The following is a 27,916-nucleotide window of genomic DNA, read 5'->3' on the forward strand; positions in this document are numbered from 1 at the left end:
CAAAACTCCAGACTTTTATGGACTAGACAAAAAAGGGGAAAAAATATTGCGGCCAGATGGAGCTCACCAGTGGCCAAATGGCTATCTCTGAGTTCAGCCATTTCAATGAGCACAAATTTAACTCGTTGACTGAGCAGAAAACCTAGAGCCATAGGGCTGGGGTGTGTGAGGCTGTTGCTGAGGGAATCCTTCGTCTCCTCCATGCGGTGGCAGCTGTTCCTGGGCCTCTGTTCTCAGCCAGCCCTGCTGCCGCCTCTGCTTGGCACAGCCTTCAAAGCTGTTAAGGGAGGTCAGATCCTGTAGCAGATGAGTAAAATGGGAAAAGATTAGAGCAATGCATTTGCTGTCATTGGCAATATCGCTGCCAGAGTAGAGAAGGAATATTTGATTCGCGGCCCTCCTGGGGGCCCCACAGCCCTGTGCCGGCTCCAGCGAGCTGAACAGCGAGAGGCTGAAATGTTACTTGCGAGATCAAAAAAACAAAGCGGGAGTAAAGCTGCAGAGACTGCTTGTTTCCTGTCCCCAAAGGGCTGGGAGCCTCTCGCCTCCCTCTCTCGCTAATGCTTTCCAAGAGCCCGTCTCACTTAGCGCAAGAACTGAATCCACTGGGCCTCTGAATGATGCTTCAAACAGAGCGGTTAGCCTTCTGGCCAGATCAGGTTCTTGACAGCAATTGCCATGGCAACAGGCCATCACCGGTCAATACGATATTGGGGGTGACACGTTGGACTTGGTGTTGGGCAACGACACCTAGGTTAAAAAAAACAACGGATGTCAGGACTGCAAGTTTGGTGGGCAGCCAGGTTTTTCAGTGGGATGATCAGCCGAAGCCAACCCATGAAAATCTTCAGAAGATTTGGCACCCCTCTCCAATCGGAGAGTTCCCAAACCCTTTCCCCACCACATCTATAATGACAGCAAAGCCAGTAAAATCAGGGCAGAAATTTTTATTATTTGCATGGTTTTATTCCATGCATTTTTGTAGATAAATGAACATGTTTTCCTAAAATTGGAAAGTAAGATGGTCCATGTTTCGGCACTGAACTGTGGCCCGAAATACAGTGGTACCTCAGGTTACATACGCTTCAGGTTACAGACGCTTCAGGTTACAGACTCCGCTAACCCAGAAATAGTACCTCGGGTTAAGAACTTTGCTACAGGATGAGAACAGAAATCCTGCTCCTGCGGCGTGGCGGCAGCAGGAGGCCCCATTAGCTAAAGTGGTGCTTCAGGTTAAGAACAGTTTCAGGTTAAGAACGGACCTCCGGAACAAATTAAGTACTTAACCTGAGGTACCACTGTATTGTTCTGCGCTGTAATTCCTAGGTTCATTCTTTAATTAGGTAGAGGAGCAATATGAGCAGTTCCAGAGGGAAAACATCACTCATTATCTGTTAGTCTGCCCCTTAGATAAAGACCCCAGAGATCACTTTCTGAAACCCTTGTTCACACAAGCAAGCAGGCATAAATGGCTCGGTTTCTTCTGAATGACAATGATAGCTTTGTAACGCATGGAGGGGCCCTCTGTACACTGGCTGCCAAAAAAAAAAAAAAAAAGGGTGGGAAGAAGGTCAGGAAAAAGAAGTTAACTTACATCACTATAAATTTTGAGGTTTAATCGGAAACCAAGCTAGATTTAAGCTTCTTGGTGCCTCTGGTATTTTCTTTCACATAATGGATGTTGTTACAGATAGGTAGCCGTGTTGGTCTGCCATAGTCAAAATAAAAAATTCCTTCCAGTAGCACCTTAAAGACCAACTAAGTTAGTTCTTGGTATGAGCTTTCGTGTGCATGCACACTTCTTCAGATACACTGAAACAGAAGTTGCGAGATCCTTCTATATAGTGAGAAGGTGGGGAGGGGTATTACTCAGAAGGGTGGTGGGAATGGGAGATTGGCAGATAGCTGAGATGAGCCTGTTGACGACTCTTAACGACTGCAATAGGTCTTACAGGAAAAGGCAAGGGGTGAGAAGGTGAGAAATGGCTTAGTCATGTATAATGAGATAAGAATCCAATGTCTTTGTTCAGACCAGGTCTCTCCATGGTTTTAAGTTTGGTAATGAGTTGCAATTCAGCAGCTTCTCACTATATAGAAGGATCTGGCAACTTAGTTGGTCTTTAAGGTGCTACTGGAAGGAATAATGGATGTTGGTTTGTATGGATGTTCTATATTGTTCTGGATGCCAACATCCATTGTTTTGTTGATACTGTTGCTGAGGGTTTGTCATGGCCCTGGGCTAGAACAATAAACGTAGGAGCTAGAGCTAGTTCTCTTGGTGCTTGCAACTTTATTAAGTCTTAATAGGAGCAGCTCGTTAAGAAAGGGCCATAGCTTAGCAGCTGCCTTGCATGCAAGGTAAAAGTAAAGGTAAAGGACCCCTGGACGGTTAAGTCCAGTCAAAGGTGACTATGGGGTTGCAGCACTCATCTCCAGCTAGACTGGTGGCTGGGAGCGGCCACCGAGACCACATAACACCGGTCTTGAAAGACCTACATTGGCTCCCAGTACGTTTCCGAGCACAATTCAAAGTGTTGGTGCTGACCTTTAAAGCCCTAAACGGCCTCCACCCAGTATACCTGAAGGAGCAGCTCCACCCTCATTGTTCTGCCCGGATGCTGAGGTCCAGGGCTGAGGGCCTTCTGGCGGTTCCCTCACTGCGAGAAGCAAAGCTACAGGGAACCAGGCAGAGGGCCTTCTCGGTAGTGGCACCCGTCCTGTGGAACGCCCTCCCATCAGATGTCAAAGAGATAAACAACTACCTGACATTTAGAAGACATCTGAAGGCAGCCCTGTTCAGGGAAGTTTTTAATGTGTGACATTTTAATGTATCTTTAATCTTTGTTGGAAGCCATCCAGAGTGGCTGGGGAGACCCAGCCAGATGGGCAGGGTACAAATAATAATAATAATAATTAACAACAACAACAACAACAACAACAACAACAACAACAATAGCTTGCTTTCAGGCCAAGGGAGCCAGTGTTTGTCCACAGACAACTTTCTAGGTCATGTGGCCAGCATGACTAAACCGCTTCTGACGCAACAGAACACCGTGACGGAAACACTGTTTACTTTTCCGTCACGGCAGTACCTATTTATCTACTTGCACTGGTGTGCTTTCGAACTTCTAGGTTGGCAGGAGCTGGGACACAGCAACGGGAGCTCACTCTGTTACGGGGATTTGAACCGCTGACCTTCTGATTGGGAGGCCCAAGAGGCTCCATGGTTTAGACCACAGCACCACCCACTCCCTTGCATGCAGAAGGTTCCTAGTCCAATCCCCGACATCTCCAGGTAAGGCTAGGAATGTCATTGGTGTGGAAACCTGGAGAGCCAATGGCAGTCAGATCAAGATGGACTAGTGAGATGACCCAGTATAAAGCAGATTCCTAAAGAAGCTTTGCTAAACCTGAGGAGCTCGAGAGCTCTTAAGTGTCAGCTAAGAGCTCAAAAATACGGGCAACAGAAACGTACAGAGGACCAAAGATTGGTGGAGGTCCAGTGGCACAGTGTCTGGTGACGTCACATGTGCAATGTGTGTCGCGCAGCTGTGACATCACACACACGTGTCATTGGGAGGAGGCCTTGCCCAGCACTGCCCAGCATCAATGGCTGTGGCTCCTCCTCTCGCGCGCCCAGAAGGAGCCTGCCATTGATGTTGAGCTGCACTCAGCTTGGTGGTTCGGCCTCCTCTGCCCCCTCAATATTCCGGGAGCTGAGCCCCCTGCTAAGGAGTGTTGAGGGGGCCGATGACCCCTCTCCCTCCTAGAGTTGGTGCACCTGGAACATGGATGTAGCCAGGATTTTTGTCAAGGGGGGCAGGCCTTTTGTTGGGGGGACAGAACCTCAGTTAGCTATGTTTTTTGTTGTTGATGATGATGATTTTTGAGGGGTTGCCCCTCCCTGCCCCCCTTCCTTGGCTACGCCCATGGCGTGGAAACATCCCAGGTCAGGAAAGTGGCCAAATTTGAATAGTATTGTCTACTTTGACGGGCTGCAATGATCCAGCACCTGTACAGTATATTCACATAGCCTGTTTCTTCTGACTGGATATGCAGGATTATACCCGGGACCTTCTGCATGCAAAGCGTTTGCTCTGTCGCTGAGTCACGACTCTTCCCCTAAAAATTGGTTTTTAGGAATCTTAAAATGAGAACTAGCTGAAGTGCTTGTTAGCAAACTGGACTGGGTGTTTTTTGTCTCTCTTTTTTTTTTGCTTTGATCTAGTAAGCCTAGCTCAACCTTGGGGGCAATTTAGCTTAATTGGCAATAACATTGCTTAGGAAACAACAGTGAAAGCAGAAGGGAAGGTCATTAGCCTTAACAGCTAGTATCTCTCTGCCAAATTGGAAGAGCTGGCAAGCCTGCTTCTGAAGCCCACTGGAAACCAAACGAGCCAAACGTAGAATACTATATGTATGCAAGGACATCCTCTGGAAACCAAGCCTTATGAGGAACAGTTGTGGGAGTTGGGTATGTTAGCCTGGAAAAAAGGAGACTGGGGACTCAGCTACATTAGTAAAGAAAAAACGTTTTATATGCGTTATAACAGTGTGACACCCGATGGCGCTGCAGAGCAGAAAACTTTTCTAGGTGATTTTACATAGGGTCTCCCCCTTTTGTTCTAACGTTCTAATTTCTGACACATTTATAGTGGGGGTTTTCCTGTGTGTAAAAGGTAAAGGGACTCCTGACCATTAGGTCCAGTCGTGGCCAACTCTGGGGTTGCGGCGCTCATCTCGCTTTATTGGCTGAGGGAGCCGGCGTACAGCTTCTGGGTCATGTGGCCAGCATGACTAAGCCGCTTCTGGCGAACCAGAGCAGCGCACGGAAACACCGTTTACCTTCCCGCTGGAGCGGTACCTATTTATCTACTTGCACTTTTGATGTGCTTTTGAACTGCTAGGTTGGTAGGAGCTGGGACCGAGCAATGGGAGCTCACCCCGCCGCGGGGATTCGAACCTCTGACCTTCTGATTGGCAAGTCTTAGGCTCTGTGGTTAACCCACAGTGCCACCCGCGTCCCTCTTAGCTTTGACTTAACGCTAGAAACTGAGCACATTCTGTGCTTGCGGCTCAAGGGAGAAGCTCGTGATTGGCAACGGCACCTTCCATCTTCAGAGATTCTTGTTTTCTAGCCACAGAATCCAACATGCCAATCCCCCGACTACTTGTCTGCATCATTTGTACATTATTCACACTGAACTTGGTTCTCAATCATGCGAGCTAAATCAATGGTATCCCATGTGCAATTCAGATTGTAACAGACACTGACACTATCTGTTTTTTGATCACGTGCTCTAGCCAACTGGAGAACAGATGAGCTGCTGTTGTATCAAACTTATTTTTAGTCTCTCTCTCTCTCTCTCTCTCTCTCTCTCTCTCTCTCTCTTTCTGTTTTTTTAAAAAAATGAATCACCACCTGGGTGGCTGAGGATTATGTTTTCCTTTACAGCATTAAATATTATCTGTCAGAGAAAACCCTCCTCCTACTCATTAGCCCACCATCCCCATAATGCTTGATTGGCTCCACCTTACATCACCCATTTATATTTGCTAATTAGTTGTTCCTAGATGCTTCTTCTGACACCCTCCCACCTCCACATGGTAAATTGTGTGGTACGGCAATTCAGTGGGGGCCAGAAATAAATTAGAAATGGAAATTACTATAGTCGGGGGCTGGCTTTCTTACACTCATTGATAAGGCCATAGGCTTCACTGGAGCCAACCGGGTTAAAGGTAAAGGTAAAGGGCCCCCTGACCATTAGGTCCAGTCATGACCGACTCTGGGGTTGCGGCGCTCATCTCGCTTTATGGGCTGAGGGAGCTGGCGTACAGCTTTTGGGTCATGTGGCCAGCATGACTAAGCTGCTTCTGGCAAACTAGAGCAGCGCACGGAAACGCCGTTTACCTTCCCACCGGAGTGGTACCTATTTATCTACTTGCACTTTGATGTGCTTTCGAACTGCTAGGTTGGCAGGAGCAGGGACCAAGCAACGGGAGCTCACCCCGTCGTGGGGTTTCGAACCGTCGACCTTCTGATTGGCAAGTCCTAGGCTCTGTGGTTTAACCCACAGCACCACCCATGTCCCTTTTACCAACCAGGTTGCAAAAGTTCAAATTTGGGCCAGATCTTCAGTGGCAAGCCTTGGGTGGCCCATTGACCAAATTTTACCTCTGGCTAGGAGGAGCCATAGATTAGTGACAGAGCACTTTGTTTGCATCCAAAAGTTCATTCAACGTCTCCAGTTAAACAGGTTGCAGCTGACAGGGCTGGGAAAGAACGACAAGACCTTGGTGAGTTGTTGGAATAAACCAGGGTTAGGAACCTTTGGGCTTCCAGATGTTACTGAACTACATCTCCAATCAACCCTGGCCAGCATGGTCAATAGCCATGGCTGATGGGAGTTGCAGTCCAGCCACATCAGGTGAGCTAAAGGTTCCCTGTGCCTGGTCTAGGGTTTTGGGTTCAAAATCCCACCAGTTATGAAGCTCACTGACTGACCCTTACTTTCTCTCTGTGTAACCTCTCAATTTCCCCCCTCACAATTGGATATATGAACATGGGGCTCTGACCCTTTGAGCCTCGTAAGTGGGACGTGGGTGGCACTGTGGTCTAAACCACTGAGCCTCTTGGACTTGCCGATCAGAAGGTCAGGGGTTCGAATCCCCGCGACGGGGTGAGCTCCTGTTGCTCTATCCCAGCTTCTTCCAACCTAGCATTTCGACAGCACGCCAGTGCAAGTAGATAAATAGGCACCGCTGCAGTGGGAAGGTAAACGACATTTTCATGCGCTTAGGTTTCCATAGGGACGTGGGTGGCACTGTGGGTTAAACCACAGAGCCCAGGGGTTGCCGATCAGAAGGTCGGTGGTTCGAATCCCCGCGGCGGGGTGAGCTCCCGTTGCTTGGTCCCTGCCAACCTAGCAGTTCGAAAGCACCTCAAAGTGCAAGAAGATAAATAGGTATCTTCTCTGGCGGGAAGGTAAATGGCGTTTCCGTGCGCTGCTCTGGTTTGCCAGAAGTGGCTTAGTCATGATGGCCACATGATCCAGAAGATGTACGCTGGCTCCTTCAGCCAATAAAGCGAGATGAGCACCGCAACACCAGAGTTGGCCACAACAGGACCTAATGGTCAGGGGTCCCTTTACCTTTACCTTTTTAGGTTTCCATCATTGTGTCCCGTTGCACCATAAGTGGTTTAGTCCCGCTGGCCACATGACCCGGAAAGCTGTCTGTGGACAAACGTTGGCTCCCTCAGCCTGAAAGCAGTGATAAGTGCCGCAACCCCATAGTCGCCTTTGATTGGACTTAACTGTCCAGGCGTCCATTGCCCCAGTGTAGTTGATTAGCACCTGGCTGCTTTTTGGCCCCTAGAGGCTCCCGTAGAGCAAAAGTTGGGACCCTATTGCTTTGCTCTCAACTCCCATCACCCCCAGCCTGCAGGACCAATGGTCAAGCATTATGAGATCCAGGAACATCTGAAGGGTCCCCATTCCCTGTCCTAGGGAAGATCCCATTGACCCCAATGTGGCTATGACCCTGTGCCCATCTGTGCTGTGTTAGGTTTAATCAGGTCACAGCAGCAGCAGCCAGTCTGGCCACAGGTAAGTTGCAGAATGTTTCTTTATTCAGGGGATGCTGTGTCTCCTGCGCTCTTTGCCCGTTTGCATCCATTCCATTATCTTTTCCTTTGCCTCCTGACAAACAGCCTGCGTAAGGGATGAGGTAACTTCAGAGAGATCAAAGGCTCATTCTCATCTGTGGGAAGTTTTAGCAATTGGGCTTATCAGAGGTACCCTGGGGGTTGGTTCCCAGTTGTCTTGCTGTGCTGATTTATATACCTGTACAGAGAGGGTGTTTAGATTCTGCTGCCATTATGTAGGCATGGCGAGTCTGAGCTTAGTGGGGGCGGGGAATGGAAGAGCTCATCAGAAGGCAAGAGGAAACTTGGGGTGGGGTTTCATTGCACAAAACAATCTTATCCTCAGAGAAAAATTGCAAACCAGACCTACATTCCAAGTAACCCCTTCTTTAACAGGGTAGATTAACACAACTGTTTGTGTGCGTTGGTCCAATTCAGGGCTAGCTTTTCTGGGTCTTTTGGCAACCTGGACAACATGTTGGGTCTTTTCCAGGGAGGCTTCTCTTCTCATGAGGTGGCCAAAGTATTGGAGCCTCAGCTTCAGGATCTGTCCTTCCAGTGAGCACTCAGGGCTGATTTCCTTAAGAATGGATAGGTTTGATCTTCTTGCTGTCCATGGGACTCTCAAGAGTCTCCTCCAGCACCATAATTCAAAAGCATCAATTCTTCGGCAATCAGCCTTCTTTATGGTCCAGCTCTCACTTCCATACATCACAACTGGGAAAACCATAGCTTTAACTGTACGGACCTTTGTTGGCAAGGTGATGTCTCTGCTTTTTAAGATGCTGTCTAGGTTTGTCATTGCTTTTCTCCCAAGAAGTAGGTGTCTTTTAATTTCGTGGCTGCTGTCACCATCTGCAGTGATCATGGAGCCCAAGAAAGTAAAATCTCTCACTGCCTCCATTTCTTCCCCTTCTGTTTGCCAGGAGGTGATGGGCCCAGTGGCCATGATCTTCATTTTTTTGATGTTGAGCTTCAAACCATATTTTGCGCTCTCCTCTTTCACCCTCATTAAAAGGTTCTTTAATTCCTCCTCACTTTCTGCCATCAAGGTTGTGTCATCTGCACAGCGGCGTAGCGTGAGTTGTCAGCACCCGGGGCAACGCAAGTAATTTGCGCCCCCTAACCCGGGGCAAGGCAAGTAATTTGCGCCCCCCAACCCCTAACCTGCGAGTTGCCGCTGGCGCTGCCGCGCAAACAACGCTGCTTGCCCGGAGGAGGATGGAGGCAGAAGCAGCCGCCGCCTGTGGCTCGGCCGAGGGGATGGCGGCGGCGGCAGGGTGCAGAGGCTGCCCGTGCCCGGCCAGGCGTCGGTGGCGGTGTCGGCGCTGCTGCAGCGGCTGCTCCTCCTGCGAGCAGTGAGTGGAGCGCAGCCACAGCGACTGCGGGGGGCGCGCGCGCTAGGGCGCAAGGCTGGCGGTGGCGGCGGGGAGCCCGGCGGAGGAAGGAACTTGTCCCTTCCCTCTGGACTCGCGCCCCCCCCAGATGTTGCGCCCGGTGCGGTCGGCACCCCTGGCACCCCCCACGCTACGCCACTGCATCTGCATATCCCAGCAGTCTTAACACACCAGAATTCCTGCAAAGTGGGACACACTTTAAATGTGCGGTGTGTGTGTGCAGCTTTGTGATAAATGCCACAACTCATTTGGCCCTAAGCCTTCCATGGCAGAGTGTTGTTGTCGTTGTCGCGCTTCGTAAATAATTTGGTTCGCCAAAGCGGCAAAACGTGAGTGACTGCAACAGTTATGCTTTGCTGCGACATCAGCAATGTTGGATTTGCATACCCGCCGCCAGATACAGGGAATAACCAGGTGCACACCAAATCTTGGTGGGCAGAGTAGGTCTCATTTGACTTTTCTGCCTCAGTTGCCAAAGTTCTTTGATAGGCCCTGAGAGACAGTGGATACTATGAGTCCATACATTTGAGTCTCCAACATTATACTTGCATTGTGCTTGCAAGAGATGGTGCCATGTGGACAGCCGCACAATTCCAACTTCCTGCCATGGGTTTAAAGCAACAACAACAACCCCAAACCGCTTAAAAGGTCTGGAGGAACCACGTCTTGTTCATGTAGGTCTCCTGAATGCTTGAATCTCCTCAGCTGGCATATCTGGCATTCAAATCCCCAGCCACCTGCCCCTTCTGTGTGTCTGTGCGCCAGCCTGCAGCTTGGCACATGCCTGGCTTTGCTTGCACACCCCCAACGGATTCCCACTGCCTGCAGCCATGCGCACTGTCCCGCCGCTGAAGCCTGCACCGCCGTTCCTGGGAAGCTGGGCTCCGAAAGAAGCCTGCCTTCTCTTGACACAAAGCCAGAAGGATTAGAAATTCACATTCCACATTGATTAGAAGCTGCATAAATTACTAATTATGACTTGGAGCTTTCGATGTTGCAAATGTTTCTGAAACAGATCGGGCTCAGCTGGGAAAGGTATGAGCCTGATACACAGTTATATCAGTGCTAATGAACAAGGACAGCCTGTGGTGTGTGCATGCGCGCGCGCGCGCACCAGTGTGAAGTCTCTACGAAAGGCAGCATGGATAGGTGCTGCTGCCAATTGACCACATTAGCTTAGGCTCTTCCATATCTCGCTAGTGCAACCGCTGATCTCTGAGTATAGATGTGCAGTGGTACCTCGGGTTAAGAAATTTATTCGTTCTGGAGGTCCGTTCTTAACCTGAAACTGTTCTTAACCTGAAGCGCCACTTTAGCTAATGGGGCCTCCTGCTGCCGCCACGTCACCGCCGCACGGTTTCTGTTCTCGTCCTGAAGCAAAGTTCCTAACCCAAGGTACTATTTCTGGGTTAGTGGAGTCTGTAACCTGAAGTGTCTGTAACCTGTATGTTTACGGCAGCTGAGTGTGGTTATTGCAGATGTTTACATGTGGAATTGCCAGGGCCTCAGAAAGGAGGATATGACCACGAATTGAGAAGGGTTACTGCAAAAGGCAAAGGTTTTAAATAAGGTTGCCAACTGGCAGAGAATAAAACTGCCTGGTTTGTTCCTGTGCCTTAGAAACATGGAATCATAGAATCGAAGATTTGGAAGGGGTCCACTGAGGCTCATCTATTTCAACCCTCTGCAATGCAAGAATCTCAGCTAAAGCATACAGTGGTGCCCTGCAAGACGAATGCCTCGCAAGACGAAAAACATGCTAGACGAAAGGGTTTTGCGGTTTTTGAGCTGCTTCGCAAGACGAATTTCCCTATGGGCTTGCTTCACAAGACAAAAACGTCTTGGCTTTTTTGCAAGTTTGTTTCGTTTTTCTTAACACCGTTAATACAGTTGCGACTTGACTTCGAGGAGCAACTCATAGAACGCGGTGTGGTAGCCTTTTTTGAGGTTTTTGGTGATTTTTGAAGCTTTTCCAAAACTTTTCCGACACCGTGCTTCGCAAGACGAAAAATTCGCTAGACGAAAAAGCTCACAGAACGAATTAATTTCGTCTTGCGAGGCACCACTGTATATGACAGGCGCCCATTCAACCACTGCTTTAAAACCTCCAAGGAGTCCGCCACCTCCCGATGGAAACTGTTCCACATTCTCCATTCTATGGTCCCTATCCCTCAACTGTTTAATCTGCAGAAATCAGCAGGTGTTGCACGTACAGTGGTACCTATAGTTGCGAACGGGATCTGTTCCGGAGGCCCGTTCGCAACATGAAAAGAGCACAACCTGAAGCGCTGTATCTGCACAGGTGCGCGGTGAGATTTGGTCTTCTGCGCAAAGCGCAATTTAGCACTTCTGCACATGCGCGAGCAGCGAAACCCAGAAGTAAACCTTTCTGGTACTTCCTGGTCACCGCGGGACGTAACCTGAAAGAATGTAACATGAAGCAAACGTAACATGAGGTATGACTGTACTAGAATGGAGTTTACCTCAGTGGCATCACAACGGGGGGGGGCAGGTCGCCATGGGTGCCATGTCTTGGGGGGTGACAAGAAGGCACCCCGCTGGGGCTCGCGGCAGCGCAAGTAGCCATTGCGCCGCCGCAACTGCGTGCGGAGTATCCTCCGTTCGCGACTGCAACCGCAAGCTGAGGATCCCGGCAACGGTGGCAAACCGCTATGAACAGTGCATGTGCGGCATCGCACGCATGTGCTGTATGTTGCAGTTTGCCACCAGTGCCGCTCAAGCACCGTACGGATGACAGTGGGATCCCTCCATTGCCGCTACAGCCGCAAACAGAGGATCCTCCGTTTGTGGCTGCAGCTGCGAGCAGAGGGTCCCAGCACTGTCCGTATGGCACTGGAGCGCCAGCGGTGGCAAAACACTATGTACAGCACATGTGCGGCGTCACTACGTACGGCACATGTGCCCTACGTAGCGACGCCCCGCTCCGGGTGTCATGACGCCTTCGTTCGCCCCTGATTTACCTGCCAATTTCTGCATAACAAGCTACCATGAAATGCGCAGAAGCAGGGACTAATTAAAAGCTGGTAATCCTAACAGTGGGTTGGGCAGTTCTAATATGAAATTGGCATGAACAGGCACCCAGTGCACTTGGCTGCCCAATTACCCAGAGAGAAAAAGAGTAAGCAGAAAGCCATTGCAATTTCATTAATAACCCAAAATGCATATGCATTATATCTATGTGCATACATGCACTAATTCACATGTCAGTTTTGTCACGCTCTGTGCATTTATTCATGTGAAGTTACACATATACACACATCATGATAGCCGCCTCCCGAACCAAGAAATTGTCTTTGATTTCCCCCCCTCATTGTCTCGGGGATATATATATATATATATATATATATATATATATATATATATCCCCAACACATTCTGCAGGCCTCATCTGCAGATTAAGCGGTTGGGAGTCCAGAGTGAGCGTAGTGCCTGCATACACACACATCAACTCTACCTCTTTGCCTTGCAAACCGAGAAAATTAATCTCCCGGCCTTCTCTGATTTTTAGGCTGAATTACAAGCTGGGAATGGAGATAAAGTGCAAGCGAGAGGAAGCTACAGGTACGGCAGAAAGCCCAGCTGGCTGGCTACAGGCCTTTGTCCGCACAGATAAAAGCTTTCTGGCCTCATGCATAATTCACTAGGCAACATCTCCCTAGCTCAAAGTTTGGCCCTGCAATCCGCCTCCCTGGTTGTGCTTAAACCACTCGGCCTCCTGAGAAACACGGCTGCAGGGGCAAGCAGGGCAAAGCATGCATGCAGGAAAGAGTGTGCAGCCATGTGCAAATGTGAGCATGGGTTTGTGTTGTATGCAGTCACCATAATGTAGTGGCAAGGTAAAAGGTAAAGGAGCCCTGGACGGTTAAGTCCAGTCAAAGGCAACTATGGACCATGAGAAACCTTCCTCCAAAGGAAACCCCCAACAACTAGGGACTCCTACAAGTTACTACAAATGCTAAAAAGCAGGGGTCTCTACGACATTTGGGGTGAGCAAAACCCAGGAGACACCAGCCATACATTCCAATCCGGACGCCATGGTACAGTGTCCCGACTGGACAGCATTCTGCTCACACGGGGTCTGATCCCCTCAGTGGAAACAACGAACATAGGTGTGGCGTTTGCCTCCTAGGTGGGTCATAAGGAAAGGGTTAAATGAGTGTGAAGTGATTGGCCAGTTGAAACTGATAGGAGGAGTTAGAGTGAGAGTGGGTGTTGTGTGGAAGTCAGTTGGGAGTTGGGAGTTGGAGAAGGAGGAAGGAGGAATAGTCTGTGGGTTGGTCGAGTTGTGAGTGAGAGGAATTGTTAGGTGGAGTCAGATAGATAGTTGAAATAATCAGTTTGAAGTTGTTAGGGACGCATAGAACAGTTAAGGAACTAAGATTAAGAAACTGACAAGAAAAAATAACTGAAACCATAAGCTTGTTCATGCCTATAAACTAAACTTGATTATTTGTTAATGTTAACAACTGACTGGACTCCGTGTGTACCCGTGAGAAACAGGTTGGTGGCAGCGAAGAAAGCAATCACAGTGGTGGCATAGGGATCAATAGACTGTCAAACGTTCGGGACCCTGTGTGATCGCCACAATAGGTAACATTAAAATCACAGATCACGCCCCAGTAGAAGTCACTGTTAAAATAGGAGAAGGAACACAAACCACCCCATCATGGTCCTTCAGTCCCATCCTAACTGCAAGCAGACAAATTAGAGTCTCACAAAAACTCTCCAAAACTACTTCAAGGAAAACGATGTAGACAATATAACAACCCCCCTCCTATGGGACGCAATGAAAGCGGTCACCAGAGGAGCTTGCATAAAAGAGAATGCATTCCTTAAGAAACAAACCTCCTCAAAAATTAGCAAAGTAGAACAATACATCACAGCCCTCTTATCATGCTACAAACAAACAGGATCTAAAAGGCGACTATGGGGTTGCGGCGCTCATCTTGCTTTCAGACCGAGGGAGCCGCCATTTGTCCACAGACAGCTTTTCTGGGTCATGTGGCCAGCATGACTAAGCTGCTTCTGGTGAACCAGAGCAGCACACGGAAACGGTGTTTACCTTCCTGTGGACAACAGAGCGGTGCCTATTTATCTACTTGCACTAGCGTGCTTTCGAACTGCTAGGTTTGCAGGAGCTGGGACAGAGCACTCCATTGTAGGGATTCGAACCGCCAACCTTCTGATCAGCAAGCCCAAGAGGCTCAGTGGTTTAGACCACAGCGCCACCCGCATCCTTCAGCTGTCCATCTCTCCGTATGGTGGCCTGCCAAGGTAGTTTCTCATTTTACCTTTCAGAGATGGTCACAAGCATTTGCCAAACAGAACAAGATCCCCTTCCCTCATGCACTGTACCGGGGGCCCTGCCACCCCTCTTGAGCAGATATGGGGAAGGCGTGGGGGAGGAGAGAGAGGGAAAGGCCCCCTGCGCTAGTGGGAATTCATTGCACTGGCTTCTTCTAGCGCAATGACTTAGTCGCATCTGTCCTCTGGTTACAGCAGTGAATGTTCTGTGTGACTGTCTGGAGGCTGTTGGAGGCTGGATGGTGGTTAACAGATTGAGCTGATTCCTGACAAGACAGAAGTACTGTTTTGCGGGGACAGGGGGAGGGCAGGTGTGGAGGACTCCCTGGTCCTGAATGGGGTTTTGTGCCCCAGAAGGACCAGATGTGCAGCCTGGGAGTCATTTTGGACTCACAGCTGTCTAGGGAGGCGCAGGTCAATTCTCTGTCCAGAACAGCTGTCTACCAGCTCCATCTGGCATGCAGGCTGAGACTCTACCTGCCCACAGATAACTCTGCTCTAGTTATCTCCCACTTAGACTACTGCAATGCTCTCTACGTGGGGCTACCTTTGAAGGTGACCAAGAAACTGCAACTAATCCAGAATGTGGCAGCTAGACTGGTGACTGGGAGTGGCTGCCAAGACCATATAACACTGCTCCTGAAAGACCTACATTGGCTCCCAGTATGTTCCATACTGTTCAAAGTATGTTCAAATGCGCTGACCTTCACAGCCCTAAATGCCCTCGGTCCAGTATACCTGAAGGAGCGTCTCCACCCCCATCATTCAGCCCAGACACTGAGGTCCAGTGCTAAGGGCCTTCTGGCAACCTCCCTGTGAGAAGTGAGGTTGCAAGGAACCAGGCAGAAGGCCTTCTCGGAAGCTGCGCCTGCCCTATGGAATGCCCTCCCATCAGATGTCAAGGAAATAAACAACTATCTGACTTTTAGAAGACATTTGAAGGCAACCCTCTTTAGGGAAATTTTTTATGTTTGGTGTTTTTAATATTCTGTTGGGAGCCGCCCAGAGTGGCTGGGGAAACCCAGCCAGATGGGTGCGGTATAAATAAAAAATTATTATTATTATTAAATTATTATTGCAGTACGCAGCAGCCTGGAAACTGTTCCTCCACAGTGCAATGCTACCGGGAGCATGTGCAAATTAAGGAATCACATGGGTGATGCCAACCGCATGGGTTTTTTGCTTGGATCCTATGTGTCATGTTCCTGGTCTTTTACAGATCATTACATGTTGCTTTGTCAGACTGCAAGCTCTGACCTGTGATAGCCACACTGCCGTTGTTTTTCTTTTTGCTGCTCATTATCCCAGGATGATGGAGGGGAGACTCAAGAACTCCTGGTTGGGTCAGGGGTTATTGAGTTGCTTTCAGCTCAGAGGACTCCGTCTAAATGTGGAAAAACAGTTCCGAGTCAAGGGGTTATTCTCTAGCTAAAGGATTGTTTAAACAAGTCTACATGGGTGCGTGTGCACACATACTTGGTGTGCATTATTTGGCCGTGCTTTACTTTGCAGCTCTGAGCATCTTTGCTCCATGCATCTTTGTATCTTTTTTTGTTGGTCTGCAAATAAGGACGCATGTACTTAAAGACGCATTAAGATGAAAGAAGATCCCCGGTGAGGTCATTCGGTGACTGCAACAACCTGCTTTGGGGATGAGTGGTAGTAACAACAGAGCTAGCTGATCTCCCAAGTTATTTACAGGCCTTATGATGTAGGAATACAGTGCTTCTGCTCTTGCAGATGAATAGTGTGCTGTGTCCACATGTCAGAAATCCAAAAGAACAATTCTTCAATAAGGAGACGGGTTTAGACCAGAGTAAAGCTGTATCATAAAGAGAGAGCTGGACCATAAAGAAGGCTGATCGCCGAAGAATTGATGCTTTTGAATTATGGTGCTGGAGGAGACTCTTGAGAGTCCCATGGACTGCAAGAAGATCAAACTTATCCATTCTGAAGGAAATCAGCCCTGAGTGCTCACTGGAAGGACAGATCCTGAAGCTGAGGCTCCAATACTTTGGCCACCTCATGAGAAGAGAAGACTCCCTGGAAAAGACCCTGATGCTGGGAAAGATGGAGGGCACAAGGAGAAGGGGACGACAGAGGACGAGATGGTTGGACAGTGTTCTCGAAACTACCAGCATAAGTTTGACCAAACTGCGGGAGGCAGTGAAGACAGGAGTGCCTGGTGTGCTCTGGTCCATGGGGTCATGAAGAGTCAGACACGACTAAACGACTAAACAACAACAACAAAGCTGTATCATTCCAATGCTTGCTAGAGACATTTACTGTGCCGATGCAAAGATGTGGTTACCAGTGTTCGAAACACCCATTGTTCTAGACACATTTTGCAACAGGAAATTTCATGAGCGCCAGCAGTTTCTGAGCTCTGGGCGCAGTACTGTGCCTACGATTTCAGCATAAAACTGCAGAGTGGAAGGAAAGGAGGAGCTTTTTCTGCCTCCCCCACTTCCAGCTACTCTCTGAAGACTGGAGAAGAGACCCTCTTAAGAATATTAGAGGGGTGGGCAGGGGAAGGAGACCATGTGAAAAATGAGCCTAGTATTTTAGCTGCAGTTCATTCATTTTCAGCTTTGTATTCTTGTTATAAAAAAGCATGCCTAGACATTCCTTTGTTGCGCCCATAACCTAGGTTTAAGGTGCCATTCAGCTCCTGGCTTTCATATCTCAGTTTCTAACAGTGGTGGTTACACACTGACACGCTGTGATTTTCCCATAGGAACTGAGTGAAGACAAGGGAATCAAAAGACAGCAGGATGAAGCACCAAAGTGGCTTGCGTAATTGTCCTGGGATTTCAAAGGATGCGAGGGAGAAAGGAAGAGTAAAAAGAGGGGAATGTAACAATGTGGGCACGAAGAGGAAGGTAGGCTGGGGTTGCCTTCCAAAAATGACTTCAAACTGGATTAAAACAATCACCCCATGGATGATTCCCCCATCTAGCTTAACCAAGGCGCCCAAATAAGGAAAAGAAACAGATAATTGCAGGAGATCGAAATGTTCACCACTTTCCTAGGGGGGAAAAGAGAAGTCTATTAGAATGAAAGGTTTGGCTGATTCAACTTCACTGGGGTGTTTTAAATCTTATCCTTTGCAGGTCAAATCACTTTAGCTGAGGTTTGGTTTTATATCAACCGCGGTGGGCACATCTCACAACCTTGCAGCACAGAAGGTGCGATTGCAGTGCTGACACCACCAGCTAAATTGGACGTTTTGCAAGAAGGGATTAATCAGAAAATGCACTGGAGAGGATGGGAAAGGTTGTAAAACCTCTCCACAAACTAATCAGAATGAATGCTCAATAAGTAGCTGGTGTCATCTAACCTCCACGCAAACTTTGTGCCCCGAAATAAATAAATCAGGATGCATGCCCCAGAGTCAGACAGTTGCATTCAATGATCTTTCTTGCAGACTGAGCTTCAAAGCTAAAATAATATTTTGGTGGTTGTTAAAGTACCATAAAGGCTGCAGCCCTCTGCACACTTTCATAGGAGTAAGCTCCATGAAATTCCAATAGGACTTACTAAACAGTCAACCTGCGCAGGGTTGCCCTGCAAATCCTATAATATTTTCAATATGGAGCAATTTTTTGAGGCGGCAGATGAAAAGCCCGATATCAGCTTGTTCAGAGACTTAGTGAGGTTGTGATGAACCGTATATCCTGATAGCGATCAACGGTGCCACATGGAGCATCTTGAAAAAGACAGTTTTCAGGAAGTCCGCAACTGATAAATTTTTTAGGCAGCAGTCTTTATAAGGAAAGGGTCTGGCCCAGATATGGGGTACAGCTGGGACTGAAATACTGATGAAGTTCACATCCAGGATCCAATAAGCAAAGTCGAGCTAAATTCCAAAAAGGCAGCTCAGCAAACCGCAGTTGGGTTCTGATACAGTCATGAGATGTAGCAAAGGGCCAGGTTCTGGAATGGCTGGCAAAGTCCGTCCCCCCAAAGAATCCCAGGGTAGGTAGTTTGCTTAGAGTGCTGGGAACTGTAGCTTTGTGAGGGGTGAGCTACAAGTCCCAGGATGTCAGGGACTGGACTGAAGAGGAGGGGGAGGAGGGCTGGAGATTGCTGTAATTTTATTGGTGTTAGCTGCCCTGAGCCCGGCTCTGGCCGGGAAGCGCTGGGTATAAATAAAATTTATTTTTATTATTATTAAGGGAGGGGCCTTGGCAGTAGAACCCAGAAACTTCTGATACAGCTGGACAGCCTAAGGCGTGTTAGCAGGTTCTTCTTGTCTGGTGACAGCCTGTCATATTTCTTATACTAAAGGGAATCTACCAATGGGGGGAGGAACCCTCCCGTCCATCACAGAGAGCATCTTGCTGGGCTGACTACAACCACCGTACTTCTCACTACCTTTGTGCTGCTGTCTGCACGAAAACACAGTCCACCTCTGAATATTGCTGGTGGGGAAGGAGAGAATTTGAGACGTGTAACTCAGGGCAGCTGCTGAGGGTTGGACAAAAGCCACCAGCAGATTTGTGCACAACAGGTTCTGAGCTGATTCATTTTAGAACAGCTGGAGCCGCTCTATTTGAGCAGGGAGAAGCTGGCATTTCAGCGGCAGTAGACTTAAGAGAGCAGCAATCATTCTTAAAAGGTAAAGGGTAAAGGGACCCCTGACCATTAGGTCCAGTCGTGGCTGACTCTGGAGTTGCGGTGCTCATCTCGCTTTATTGGCCAAGGGAGCCGGCGTACAGCTTCCGGGTCATGTGGCCAGCATGACTAAGCCGCTTCTGGCGAACCAGAGCAGCGCACGGAAATGCCATTTACCTTCCCGCCGTAGTGGTACCTATTTATCTACTTGCACTTTGACGTGCTTTCGAACTGCTAGGTTGGCAGGAGCAGGGACCGAACAACGGGAACTCACCCTGTCGCGGGGATTCAAACCGCCGATCTTCTGATCGGCAAGTCCCAGGCTCTGTGGTTTAACCCACAGCGCCACCCGCGTCCCTGGTACAATCATTCTTAGAGGCACCATCACAGGGGTCAGTCTGGGGCTAACTCTGGGTTTATATCTTTTCATTTGATTTAATTTTTTTCCTTTATTTGCAAATAACCACCTAGGTGCATCTAAGAGGTCCCTGAGAAGGTGTATCAATGAGCTGCCCCAGGCATAGAAGTGGCAAGTAGCCATGCGGTAGAATAGACTCAGAACGTGCTAATGAAAGCAGAGTATTGTTGTCATGGAGTTGCCCTCCGTTTCCCACCCTTGGTAAAGTGGGAATTAGAATAATTTGCTTCGTAGAACAGTTCCGAGGATGAATGAGATATGAATGGTAAAATTCCAATCCCACCCCCTCCTTGCCAGAAGAACTGCTCTATAAATAATGCAACGCCATCTCATTTATCCAAATTAGCTGGGGAGTGTGAAGGAGGAAGCATCCAAAATGTTCTAGTAATCAGGAGATTGGATATTTACATATAGCCACACTGATCTGGAGCTGCCTAGGAGAAACGTGGTGATTTCAGATAGAATTAGGAGATCACTCGAGAACTCCACTCTGTATGCATGCCTGATAGGGCCAGCTCAAGGATTTGTGCTGCCCTATGCATATGGAAATGCTGTGATTTGTGTCTTTGCAACTTATTGCATGCAGAGCAGCAGAGCAGCCATACATTAAATGGTCCATAATTGACTAGGAGACAACAAGAAGCCCGTGACTTCTTAGGAACAGAGGAGCCGCCTTGTACTGATTCAGACCACTGATGCATCTTAGTTCAACATTGTCGGCACCAACGCCGAGGGCCTTCTGGTGGTTCCATCACTGCGAGAAGCAAAGCTATAGGGAACCAGGCAGAGGGCCTTCTCGGTAGTGGCACCCACCCTGTGGAACGCCCTCCCACCAGATGTCAAAGCGATAAACAACTACCTGACATTTAGAAGACATCTGAAGCCAAGTTTTTAATGTGTGACATCTTAGTGTATTTTTGGTCTTTGTTGGAAGCCGCCCAGAGTGGCTGGGGAAACCCAGCCAGATGGGCGGGGTACAAACAAATTATTATTATTATTATTATTATTATTATTATTATTATTATTATTATCAAATCAGAAGCCGAGACAGTTTTCATAATTCTGGGGTTGTCCTTGGAAAATCGAGGCACTCAGAGGGTAAAATGTGGCTTTGTCTGGCTGTGTATACACACATGCATACATAGTAATAATGTTAAATAGAATGCTGTTCCTGTGAATTTGTGCAGGGAAGTTTAATATGGGCACCGACAGGAGGTTTTCGAAGACAAAGGTGAAAACAATGCCCATTCAGCCGGGGGAAAAGGCCCGCAACATACAACTCTTCATCATAACCACCTAAAGCATCGAATGTGCTTGATCCGTGGTTGATTCTCGCAGTCAAAGCCCAAGTGGTCTATAAATAATTTCCAGATTTCGTTTTCCCTACGAGACAAATGAATGAAGATGGCTCTGGGGGGATGTAAAACTCTGCCGCTCCCATGAAGCGTGACGCCGGCAGATCTACCGAGGTTAGAGGGCTTAATGTAAGAGCCTGGATCGGGAGGGCTGGATTCTCTCTTGCTTCTTCCGAGCTCCGAGATGACACATTGGTACCCACAAGTCGGCGGGGGGGCTGCAACACGACAGTGAGAAGATGTTGCTCTCCGCGTGCACAGGGAGGGAGGCAGAGAAGGCCCTGCCACAGCTTTGGAAATGAGTCCCATTTGCAAGTCAAAAAGGCCGTCTAAATCACAGAGCAGGGACTCTGGAGGCCAGAGAGGATGTGCAGATAACAAGAACTCACAGCGAGGAACAGCTAGAGGCTCTTCTGAGCTAGATCACTAGGTATACAGAGCATGCTGGCATCTGTCAGAACGGCAGGAGCACTGTGCCAAGAATTCATCCAGTAGGGTTGCAGTTTGCATACGCTCCAATGAAAATAAAGGGTAAATGGACCCCTGACCGTTAGGTCCAGTTGCGGACGACTCTGGAGTTGCTGTGCTCATCTTGCTCTATAGGCTGAGGGAACCGGCGTTTGTCAGCGTACAGTTTCTGGGTCATGTGGCCAGCATGACTAAGCCGCTTCTGGCGAAACGCCATTTACCTTCCCACCGGAGTGGTACCTATTTATCTACTTGCACTTTGACGTGCTTTTGAACTGCTAGGTTGACAGGAGCAGGGACCAAGCAACGGGAGCTCACCCCGTCGCAGGGATTCGAACCGCCAACCTTCTGATCAGCAAGACCTAGGCTCTGTGGTTTAGACAACAGTGCCACCCAAGTCCCGCACAGCGCCACCTGCGTCCAAAAATAGGGACATCCTATCCAACAACAACAATTTTATTACTTATACCCCGCCCATCTGACTGGGTTGCCCCAGCCACTCTGGGTGGCTTCTTATATAAAAACACAATAAAACATTCAGAAAACTTCCCTATGCAGGGCTGCTTTCAGATGTCTTCTAAAGGTTGTACAGTTACTTATCTCCTTGGATCAGGGATCACATAACTCTATACCCTCCAACATTTCTCTGATAAAAGTAGGAACGTCCTAAGGAAAAGCAGGACGTTCCAGGATCTAATCAGAAACCAGGATGGCTTCTGTAAATCCAGGACTGTCCCTGGAAAATAGGGACACTTGGAGGGTCTGAGTTTGGGGGCAGGAGGGAACACAGAGAATTATGTTTCAGTCTCTTCTGATCTCTTATATCAGTACAGTGGTACCTCTAGTTGTGGACACGATCCATTCCGGGGTGCCATTCGCACCCCGAAAAGTCTGCAACTAGAGTGGTGCTTCTGCGCAAGTGCGGAGAGCGATAGAGAGCTTCTGCGCATGTGCAAAGCATGCAGTCAACCCGAAGTGTGACTGTACAGTGGACTCTTGGGTTGCGAACGTGATCCATGCAGGATGCATATTTGCAACCCGCAGCGCTCGCAACCCGTGTCTGCGCTTCTGCGCACGCACGGGTTGCGATTCGGTGCTTCTGCGCATGAGCAAAGCATGATTCAGTGCTTCTGTGCATGTGCGACCGCCGAAACCCGGAAGTAACCCATTGCAGTACTTCCAGGTTTTGGCAGTCCGCAACCCAAAAAAACACAACCTGAAGCGGCTGTATCCCGAGGTATGACTGTACTGGCACTTAACTGTTTCTGCACATGATCACCTTTAACCGTGTCTATGCAACCCTCACAAAAAGAACTGTCCACTAGCAAGATTATAGAATCATAGAATTGTAGAGTTGGAAGGGAGCCTGGAGATCATCCAGTCAAACTCCCTGCAGTGCAGGAATATTCAGCTGTCCCACACAGGGATCGAACCTGCAACCTTGGTGTTACCAGCACCACACTCTCACCAGCTGAGCTATCCAGGCTGACATATCCTTTCTGCATGCAAGGACAACATGTGAGATGTGTGGCTCCCATGAGGAAGGAATATGGGATAACCTTACTGATGTCAGCTCCTCTCCCCTGCCCCCCTTTTTTTAAGAACAACAACAACAACTCATTTTTGCTTCTTTCCATAAGTTCCTATGCATCTGCAAATCTCGCCACTTATCTAAACCATCACGAAACGGGATTTGAATGCATTTGAAAATACAAATTAAAGTGTAAGTGGTGAGACTGCAAAAGGTATGTCGACATACTGCCATCTTCCAAGGCACAAAACTAGCATTTTCCTTATGTAGGGTGTGTTCATGTTCTAAAGACATCGGAACAGGGGTAATATTATTTGTAAGCAAAGACAAGCATGGGAAGGGCCATAGATGAATGACAAGGAAAGTTCCTGGATCGTCAGTTGCTCCCAGTCACGAGCAGTGTTCGAAACTCCCATTGTTCCAGGCGCATTTTGCGACAGGGAATTTCATGAGCGCAAACAGTTTCTGAGCTCTGGGCACAGTACTGCGCCTAAGATTTCAGATTAAAACTGCAGAGTGGAAGGAAAGGAGGAGCTTTTTCTGCCTCCCCCACTTCCAGCTACTCTCTGAAGACTGGAGAACTCTTAAGAATATTAGGTGGGTCGGCAGGGGAAAGACTAGACCATGTGAAAAATGAACATAATATTTTAGCTGCAGTTCATTCATTTTCAGCTTTGTATTCTTGTTATTAAAAAAGCGCGCTGAGACATTCTGTTGTTGTGCCCATAACCTAGGTTTAAGGTGCCATTCAGCTCCCAGCTTTCATATCTCAGTTTCTAACACTGGTCTTGAGTTCAGGTCTAGATTGCACTCTGTGGGTTCCTGATAACTGGGGAACTTGGCTAGATGGTGGAATTGATGGTACCATCACTGTTCTACTTTGCCTTTGTACACACTCTTATTTTTTGGATCCAGTGCATCTGGTATAAGGAAAGCATGTACACACAACATTAGACACAATTCATATCTGTCCTGTATCTATCCTGCTATTTCTTATGAAATACAGTGGTACAGTGGTTCTCAAACTTAATTCGTTCCGGAAGTCCGTTCCAAAACCAAAGTGTTCCAAAACCAAGGTGCGCTTTCCCATAGAAAGTAATGCAAAATGGATTAATCCGTTCCAGACTTTTAGAAACAACCCCTAAAACAGCAATTTATCATGAATTTTACTATCTAACGAGACCATTGATCCATAAAATGAAAGCGATAAACAATGTACTGCAGTCGCACAATCAATCAGTAGATGAACTGGGTTCCACACAGTCAGGAAAAAAAGCCACAGAAATGCAAAATAAATAGCAAACACAGACAGACCTCAGTGTAACACTTAAAATGGAAGTGTGGCACTCAAATTGAAAGCGTAACACTCAAAACGGAGCACGTTCAGCTTCAAGAAAAAGTTCACAAACTGGAACACTCACTACTGGGTTTGCAGTGTTTGGGTTCCAAGTTGTTTCAGTACCAAAGCGTTTGAGAACCAAGGTACCACTACCAGTGGCGTAGCGTGGGGGGTGCAGGGGGGGGCCGGGCGCACCGGGCGCAACATCTGGGGGTTAGGGTTTAGGGGCGCAAATCCACGGGTTAGGGGGCGCAAATCCACGGGTTAGGGGGCGCAAATTACTTGCCTTGCCCCGGGTGCTGACAACCCACGCTACGCCACTGACCACTACACTGCATTTTGATGTGGTTTCCCCCAAGCAAGCTACCTTGGGCTCTGGGAAGGGTGGGGTACACTAAACACTCTCTTTGTCCTCCCCCATATAAGTATTTGGCTTGGATCCGTAGAAATAAATAATTCCCATCTAGGGGGTGAGGAAAACTTAAGGGAGTGTGGTAGCGTATTATTTGAGAACCTCTTCAGCTACTGACCTACCTTAGAAGTCATGGGAAAGAGTAAAACGGACACCTTCACTACACACACACACGCGTAAGACACTGTCCGGTTCCATAATTTCCAAACTACACCACTGGGTGGAATCTGTGTTGGTCTCAGTTACCTTCCCTTGGGAACTCAGGTGCTCTAACGAGATTAGAAGTAGACATATCTGCCAGTAGTTGCCAAATGAAAAAGAGGTGACATTAAGCTCCTCCCCTTGACCTAGAACTCCTCAACCCCTGCAGTTAAAGAAAATCAAACTAGGTCAGATATTCTAATATTAGCATTCGTCCCATTCCTAAAGGTATGCTGAAAGCAAAGCCATTAACATACTTCAAATTGCCATATTCATTAAAAAAAGAAGTGATGTCTTTTTTCGTCCTGTCTTTCTGTATTCTGATAACGTCTGCAAAGCTCCTCTTGCTTCTGTTAATTAATTTAATTTAACTTATGATAATTGTGTTATGCTAATTAACCTGCAGAGAAGTTCAGCTCTTGCAGGAATCGAAGACTCAATCTAGCTTGATTCTCGCAAGCTATCCTGTTGCCAAAGGCTGGATCTTGCCACTTCATCATTTATGTGGGGTGGGGACGGGGACTTTGTTGTTGTTGAGTCATTTAGTCGTGTCTGACTCTTCATGACCCCATGGACCAGAGCACGCGAGGCACTCCTGTCTTCCACTGCCTCCCGCAGTTTGGTCAGACTCATGTTTGTAGCTTCGCAACCCCACCTAATGGACCTAATGGTTAGGGGTCCTGTCAGGGAACTGACATCGGAGCCAGAGGCGGAGGGAAGGCTCTCAAGTGATGCTGGAGAGGGACCCAGCAGGGAGAGAGGCAGCTCAGCTGGGGAAGGAAATCAGCGTAACACCAGGGATAAAGGGGGGCAGATGGGGGAATCGGCGAGAGGGCTCCAGGACTCTTCGCTGGACACCAGCGGGGAGAGCACAGGTCCTCCGCTACCCACACCCTCCCTGCGCAGAAGACTTCTGCGCAGGGAGAGTAGGAGGAGACTTGGCGTCAAACAGCTTTTATGCTGGAAAAGGTTTAAGAAACGCCCACTGACGGATTCTGCTAGCTACTGAGGCAGCCACAAAGTGAAGGGCTGTCCAGACAGGAAAGGTTTGACAAGCCAACTTAGCCATGAGTGGCGGTAACTTACGCATGAGCAACCCATATTCATCACAGGTCCCTTTACCTTTACCTTTACGTACAGTTCAGTGTTCCAAAGTTCATGACTGTGTCAGTCACTCGCAGATTCCGAGAGTGGGTTCTTCCTCTCCCCGTCCCCCTCAGCATAAGAACTTCGACATCCCCAGTCTCCTCCTCCTTTCCTTACGTTTGACTCCCTTGCGAAAACTAGGTGATGGAAGCTGCATGTCTGTTTCCCTATCAGCCTGCCTGGGAGCGGTGCTCAGGCTCGCAGTAACCTCTTTTTCCCTTCGCCTCTCCTTTCCCCCTCTGAAATATACTCAGAGTCGCAAAGTGATTTCATGCTCTTTATTCAGCTCATAGTGGTGAGGAGGAATGAATGAAAGTCCCCTCACAGTATCTGCTTTATATACATTATTTACACAATGGGCTGCACATGATTGGCTAATTCTGGAATTCTACTGTAAGCCAATCAGGTTGTGGATTCACTTCTATCTGGAGCAGGATTGGGTAGTTCCTGCCAACCAATCATACTGCTGCATTGTTCTAGGACCAATCCGACTGCTGCATTCTGAATCCTATTGTTCTACGACCAATCAGACTGCTGCATTTTGGATCCTATTCAACTCAGTACATAACACCCTCCCTTTCTCCAGAGGCTTCGCTCTCACCAGTCCCCAACGAGGTGTTACTGCTCAGCAAAGTCGGAAGCTCCCTGTACGCTTCTGCCTCCCTCCCCCCTTTCGATGGCAGTACCCTGACACATATCCACCAAGTGTCCTGATTTCCCAGGGACAGTCCTGGAATTGTGAAAGCCATCCTGGTTTCCGATTTGGTCCCGGAATGTCCCTATTTCCCCCGCCAGTGCTGCTGCCACCGAACTCAGGGAGGGAGCATCCTGTTGACTCTCCATGGCTGCTGTTGCCAACCTGCTTCCTCAAGCAGCTTGTGTTGGCTTCTGGAGAACAGACCAGGAGGAGGAAAGGCGGCTGCTGGCAAGACCGAGACCCAGCCCTGCTCGACGGGCTGCCTGTGAGGGGCAGGCAGAGGGCAGGGCCACCCTGGGTGGGAAGAAAGGAGGAAGCATATGGATTGATAATGGTTATAAACACATGGCTATAATAGGTTAAGATACTGAGTAAAGATAAATGACAGAGGGTAAGGATTTGCTGAATTAAATATCTGAACTGGAATACAGAAGGGGAGGTGTGAGGAGGTCAGGAAACTAGTAAATGAAGTATAAGATATGAAATTATTGATCTTTTTCTTTTTCTTTTTTTTCTTTTCGTTGACTGTTTTCTATTTTGTATTTTTTCATGTGTTCTGTTTTTGTATTTTTGTAGTTCTTTTTTCTTTTTTTAGGGTTATTCTTTGTTCTTACTCGTTAAGCTTAAACTTTGAAACTTTTTAATGTTTGTAAAATCTCAATAAATATTATTTTTAAAAGAAAGAAAGGAGGAAGCAGAGTGGAGTGCAAGGAGACTCTGTTTTAAAAAAAGAAAAGAAAAAGAAAAAATGCTTTGTGCATCTGCATCTAATCTTGCCCCTTTCTAAAATTGATTTACAGTGGTACCTTGGGTTAAGAACTTAATTCATTCTGGAGGTCCGTTCTTAACCTGAAACTGTTCTCAACCTGAAGCACCACTTTCGCTAATGGGACCTCGCTCCACCACTGCCGTGGGATTTCTGTTCTCATCCTGAAGCAAAGTTCTTAACCCAAGGTACTATTTCTGGGTTAGCAGAGTCTGTAACCTGAAGTGTCTGTAACCCGAGGTACCACTGTATCGGCGTGTGCTTTTCTTTTTGTAAATCTACCAGAGAATAAAATAAAACAAGTTGGGATTAAGGACATACCCTCTGCCAGGATGCTATCACTGGGTCCAGGCTGGTTGCCTAGGAAAGTATAAAGACAAGGAAAAGTTTCTTACTGTCCTTTTTAAATTTCAATCTTTATAGAGAGAGGCTAGAGAGGCCCGCCTCTTGGATAACGGCATTGTCCTAAGTGAATCTCCACCCTCCGCCTCTCCCACTTCCTAATTCATCATCATCATCACCTCCTCTACGGGTGCTGCTATGTGCCCTCTGTCTTTGAGCTCTTTGCTCTCCTACTTTTAAGGCTTGCCGGGTTCTGG

At 48.0% G+C, this 27,916-nt stretch overlaps 1 protein-coding gene and 1 long non-coding RNA gene across 3 annotated transcripts in view; one reads left to right on the forward strand and one right to left on the reverse strand.

Moving 5' to 3' along the window:
* Positions 1-27,679, reverse strand: LOC310700719. The gene is made up of 2 exons (XR_014522755.1): positions 27,639-27,679; positions 1-297 (listed from the first exon to the last, which is right to left on the reverse strand). It is a non-coding gene; the product is annotated as an uncharacterized lncRNA (long non-coding RNA).
* Positions 1-27,916, forward strand: part of LOC310700574 (aquaporin-6-like) — a 273,203-nt gene that overhangs the window by 160,842 nt on the left and 84,445 nt on the right. The window lies entirely within an intron of this gene.

Source organism: Podarcis liolepis, assembly GCF_965112155.1.
Source record: "Podarcis liolepis genome assembly, chromosome: 2".
Classification (NCBI taxonomy): Eukaryota; Metazoa; Chordata; class Lepidosauria; order Squamata; family Lacertidae; genus Podarcis; species Podarcis liolepis.